Source organism: Falco naumanni, chromosome 1 (genome assembly GCF_017639655.2).
Source record: "Falco naumanni isolate bFalNau1 chromosome 1, bFalNau1.pat, whole genome shotgun sequence".
Classification (NCBI taxonomy): Eukaryota; Metazoa; Chordata; class Aves; order Falconiformes; family Falconidae; genus Falco; species Falco naumanni.
The window spans coordinates 84,324,079-84,330,694 of NC_054054.1; positions in this window are offsets into that span (position 1 = coordinate 84,324,079).

A 6,616-nucleotide genomic window follows, 5' to 3' on the forward strand; every position below is an offset into this window, starting at 1 on the left:
CTAGGTATTACATTTAGAGACACTGCAGCAAACCAGTATTGAGTCTGCTTCTGTCCTCCAAAACTGACCCTCTATGTTTAGGCTTTCTTACGCCACTGGAGATCCAGTTGTTGCAGAGGCTATTGATGATTACTGGTGTTTCAAATGCCTTGACAGTTGAGTTTTTAAAATATATTTTAAACTTTAAGTTAACACTGGTTGCTAATAGGAAGGGTAGAAAATTCTAAAAGTACTAAGAGCCAACAACAGTATAAGACAAATCTATCGTCTAGCAGGACAGTTTGATCAGTACAATTATTAAACTGATGTACTAAATGTATTTTTCTTAGGACATGTAATTTTAATGTAAACTTATACCAGAAAGAAAATACATCAGTTTCAAGGACATTGAATTTTCTTTGTAACAGCAAATAAATAAAGCAGCAAACACATTTATTACATCTTGCTCTTCCTTCTGTACTGAGATCAGATATTTTATTAAAAAATGTTTGGGTTTGCTTAACAGCAATAGAATCAATCAATTTCTGCTACAATTGACAATTAATTTATCTTTTTGTGAAGAAATATATTTATGAAAGGGTACAGTCCTAATTCTATTAATCTTTGCATCTTGAAATTTCAGAAGTAATTGTGCAAGTTACTTATTTTTATATATACACATATATATGATTTGTATTATTTATATATATTTTCTTGTGTATGTGTATGTGTGTATATATATATATAAATAAATAATTTAATGAATTCAGAGACTGGAGAAGTAGTTGTTCCATGAGAAAAAATAAGCTATAAGAAAGGGAAGACATGTCTGCACTGGAAAGGAAATATATAGATTACTAAAAAAACAGGCCTCTTTCAAAGAGTACAGAAGAGGAAGAAAATTCTATAAATTGTGTTCAGTTAGAAAATCACGATGTAGAGGGTACAGCATCATTAAAATATGAGCTTAAAGGGAGTCTAAAAATGACATGCAGTCTATCTTTTTTTCCTCCTAACGAGGGTTCGTCTGGTCATCTTTAGCACCCCCAACAAACATTCAGCAATGGGATTAGCCAGCATTCGGCATTCCACAAACTGACTAGCCATCTTCTTTCAACATCTCTTATATTTTGGAAAGTTTTCCAAAATTACATCACTCTCAGTATAAATTAGACCAATTTCATCCTCTTCTATGCTTACAAAACAGAGAAGGAAGAATCACCATTCCTTTTCACAGCATTCTAATCTGCAATGGCTGTGAGATCTGCTCTCAACCTTATTTTTATTCAACTGTTTTAGTCCTCATAATTGATGTTTTTGTTGTTTTCTTTAAAACCATTTCTCTTGTTTTCCTTGACATTTTATTAAAAGTATGTATCCAAAATGAACAACTAAGTGATCAATCAAATTCAACCAATGAGATTCCAATGAAACAAAGGAAATACTGTTATAAACCTTTTTTTCTGTAAATTATTTCTATTTTGGATTACTGCTATTTGTGTGTCATATTTTAGAAAGATTATTCTGGAAGAACATTTTAACTCACTTGAAGATAGCCTTTTATGACACACTCTGTTTAACCTTTATTCAGTAATTTATATCTGCATATTAATTATTCAGAGTGTTATTTTACCCACACAGTTTTCAAGAAAGCTATTAATTGGATAAATTATGCCTTTAAAGTGTCAGAAAAGTAACAATTGGTACTAGTTACTTTCTATCAGATACACTGCTCTACAAGCAGATAAATACCTGTTTGATAAATGCATGTTAAGAAGAAGCTTAGAAGAAATTACATTGTCTAAAGTTTAATGAATTCTTTAAAATTGAGGTCTAAAGACCATCACAATTATTTCCCATCATCTATTTTTACAAGAGCTGCAAAGTCAAAACAGGAAGACAGGAGCTTATCTCACAATTAACCTTTTGTACTAAACAGTGTTAAAAGTCTGCAGAAACAAGAAAATTCCTTCATAAGCATTCTGAGAACACTTACATCACCTTCAGTGTCTAATAGGGTTGTTCTGTTGTCACTCCAAAGGACACAATACCTCAGTGAAGCATTTGGCAGGCAGTGGAAATGAGCAAAGGCTGCTGTGATAACGCCATCTGCAATAAAAATATCCTGGTGAAAATCAGTATCCTGGTGAAAAATAATTCACTGTTTTTCCAGTTACACATAAAATTAACTTTTTGGTTCAGAGGCAGTTTTTGGTTGTTTGGTTTCTCATGACCCATGGAAGAAGCTGTTACTTTTTCTCAAAAGCATTACCAGGCCCCTTTGATCCTTGCTGAAGAGAAAACAGCTTTTACCCAATCCGCGTTAATGAAGTTAATACATGAAATTATTAAACCTCTTGCTGGAATTGAGCCACTCTGTTTTCCACATTTCACTTTATCATTACAACTTTTTTTATACAACTGGTCATTTTCAGAGTAAGAAAAATATGAACTTACTTGCTGGAAACTCAAAATGGATTGAGGCAAAAGCAGGCAATTAATGACTACTTAAGATCTGAGCAAACCTGTCTCTTGTAGATCATATATAACAAGATTCCCGTTAATATGAAAACTGCAAAGTAAAGAAATTCCATCTGTCTTCCAATGCAGAAATGTTCTAGTGTGGTTTTTTTTGTCTATACTTCTGTTTCTTTTGACTCTATTTAGGGCTGGATCTCACAGCATGGCAGCTCCTGTGATCACTTAATCCACTACAAAACAGTTCTCAGAGAACTGTCCACATAGACAAGGGTGTATGCAAATCAGCAGGTAAGACTTGGAGAGGCCTACCACAAAATCTGCAGTTTTGCTCAGATCTTTGGAACAGATCAGTTATGGAAAAATTACTGCTTCAGGACAAACATAAACAGCTTTTGCTTTCAAGATCAATAACATCACTAGCTTTTAGATATGAGACATCGGAAAAAGTTTTTCTCTTCAAGCATCCTAAATGTACTGACCGAGAATTGTACATCTTTTCTGAAAGTCTGTTTTCAGACTACAGCTTTCTTGGATTTACCATCCTCTGAAGGAAACTAGAAAGCACTAGAAAGTTATTTCCCCTCTGGAACTTCAAAACAAGTAGATACATCTAGTGGGAGCAGTAAATATGTTAATAAGGTCAGGTGTTGAACTTTCATGTCCGCAAAAACCTTGTCCGAGGCAGCATGAAATCAAAGCTTGGTGACGCTGCCTAAGGGTGAGAGTAAGCCATGGCAACACCACTGGACACCACTACTCTTGCCTGATACACATAAGACAAGAAATAAAAAAAGGAAAATAGTATCTTTTGATGTCAAGCATTACTGATGAAAGGAACAGCAGATAGATTGTTATTGGTAGTATTTAAGGTAAAAGCATAGAGAGAAACAATTACAAAAAAGTGATACTGGTGAGAAGGAAGAAGGACAGAGAGACCGAAATAGGCTACAGACGTCTCCTCATACATGTTATCTTCAAGACCAGTTCATGCTGTTATCTTTGCTAGCCTTAAAAATCAAACAGGGTTATTAAAAACCTGTGCAAAAATACATTTCAGAAGTGCAAAGTGGGTTTTTTTCCCCACACAGAAATGATACAAGAACTACATATTCATTAAAACTAAAATATTCTTTCATGCTTTTTTTACAACTCTTGCAGCCAGTTGAGTATAAACTTTCTCAAAATGTCCTGGTAGTTCAGAAGGATAATAGGTTAAACAAAGCCCAGCAATGTTTTAGCTCCTTAAGGAAAAGGTAGCATTTACTCTTAGGCGCAATTTGAAAACAAAAGCAGACACTGGGGGCTTAACATTTCGTCTGACTGGAAAAGCACAGGAGTGATTTAAATATGCTTCAGCATTCTCACTATTCAAGCTCATACATTAAAAAAATGTGCTTATTTAGAAAACAGAAAGAGTTAAAACATGCACTGTAATCAAATATAGCTTCATATTTCCACAAAAAGAATCCCAGTCTGTCTTGGACACTGCCCCTTCCTGCTTCCAACAGGCACATCTGAATTGGCTTGCCTTAGTGCTATCCCTGATCTTTGGAGACTCTTCCTCCTCCTGAACAATGTGCAGTCATTCCTCCAGAAGATGTCAAAGTGGCATGGAAGTCCTTAATATTAGGTCTGTCTTATACTTGGCCAAAGAAAAACAGATGTTTGGTAAAAAAAACATGTAAAAAAGCTGAAAGATTAGCCTTCTCTGACAGTGTAAGTCCCAGAACAGAAGCAAATCCACTCAGTCAGAATTTTCCTGTCTCCAGAAATAGACTCCTCCATCAACAAGCAATTAAAACAACTCGTGCAGCTACAGAGCTCAACTCCTCTGCTTTGAATTCAATGGCAACATTTAGTGAAATAATACCTGTGTCAGGCTCTGCTGAGGTCTCTGGAGCCAGGCTGTTCTGTTCTCTTGTCAGGAGTCATAATACAGATGTTAGACACCTGAACCATGTTTTCAGTCTCATCTACTGATCATGCTCTATGGCGCAATCTTCCTTTCTGCTTCACCAACAGTTTCACTAATCAGCAGTTCAACCAAATAGAATAACAGATGGATTATAGTTCTTTGGTCACCTTGTAGCAGCAATAAGCATTCACTGAACATCGTGATTTTGAATTTAACCCTGGTTCCTTCTTCTACTTAGCGAGTATTTAATTAATACCTAGCTTCCAAAGGATGACACCTAATTAACTTCTTACAACCTAATGTATTAGTAATCTAAATAAACAAGATGCATTAGATTATTCCACTGCTTCAATTTCATCTTCCAAACGGAGCAAATGCGTATGTGTAGCTTGACACCTATACATAGTAGGGTGGTTGCTTTAAGTCTACTTCTAAAGGCAAAGAATCTTCCAGTATTAATGTAGTTTCACTGGTACCTTTACAGGGACAAGAGTTGTTTTTTGAGTCTGAGTTTTTCCTTACTGTTACATAGATCTTCTACCTGCCACTTTTGAGTCCCTGAGCAGAGACACCAGGTGCAAAGATTGTGCCTGGACTCCAATGCCATGGATATGGTTAGTGTATTCACTGTTTTCTTAAGGCTGCAGACACTCTTCCAGCAATGATTTGAGGGGGCCGGTGCAGCCTGCAGTCACAGTTTGAACAAGACTAGCTCTTCATCTACAGCCCAAGACATAAACTGACATATTTTTCCATGGCAGTCTATAGCAATCAATTACTGATTCCAAGAGCTTTAAACAAGACTTAAGGCAAATCCACAGAGGCATTTGGGTACCAACTCCCTAGTGAGACGACTAATAGCTAAGTGCCAAAGTGTCTTTATTGCCTTGGTGTTTAATTAAATGAACACACTTGAAGCAAAACATAATTCAAACACACAATCCTTTAAAATACAAGGAGTGACCTTTCCTTTAGACTCCATATGAGGAGAAGAGCATGTTTTCTAGAAGTTGCACAGAAGGATGGGAATGCTTTTCTGAAAAAAAGCATCTCCTAATATATCTAATAAACAAAAATATAGAAAGAGTAACAGAGTATTTTGGTACTTCACATTGTATTATTTTACACACAGAAGTACAAATGTGCTCATCTGCAGTAAAATTAAAGCACTAAGATGCATCTTCCAAATTATAGTTCTTTTATGCGATGTCATATTAATGCAGTAAGAACACAAGCATACAATAATTACATTAGTCACCTCACACAATCAGTTTTCCTTATTTGTCATTTAATAATTTCTACAAACTATCTAAATAACCTGCTTTTCATAGCAATTTAGAGAATTTTAATTTTATAGATACCTATTTACACAACTTTTATAGATACCCATTTTAGCTCTACGCAACAATTTACAAAGCTGCTGCTTCTACTCTTCTCAGGCACATGTAATAGGAAAGGAAGGAGACATAACAAAGGATACAGAAACAGTATCTGAAAAAGAGGAAATGATGAGAAACTCAAGTCCTTCATCTCAGCACCCGACATGCCGCTAAATACTCCACATTTAGTACCTGCCATATCACTGATGCCATGGTGAAGCCTGTATGTTTGGGTTTTTTTTAATATTGATTCTGTTCTGGTATATCATTTTGTGTTGTATATAAAAGACCTTAACATGCTGGTACTTCTGACAGATCCATTTACCCTTTTTTTCTGGATTGTCATCTCATTTATATGGCCTCGTTGCAATACCTGACTCTCTCCTGGAAACTGTTCTTGTCATTTAAATCAGATTTAAGATGTTCCTTTTCACTTATCTGCATCCTAATCAGGAAGTCCTTTACTTCCCTGTTGGAATTTATTGCCATCCTTTACTCCTGCTGTGGCTTATCACTTTCCATATATCAAGAATGTCCCTTCTCCTTCAAATCCCTATTTACCTAACTTGGTTGTACTAATTTCCTCACAAATCATCACTGCTTACCTGAGCTAATATAATGACTGTCCTGTATTTAACTTCACCTAAAGCTCTGAAGGAAAGAGAAAAAAGCTTCTAATGATCTTAACGCTCAATTTTAAAAGGCCGCATTTTCAGAAAGCTCTTGGCAATTACTCTCTGACAGCTCACTTCTATTAGGTATCAAGCTGAATGTGTTGAATGTGATTCATTCAAAAGCACAACTTTGAAAAAAAAAATAAAATGCAAAATTACTTGTGATACTGATAAATACCTCTAAAATG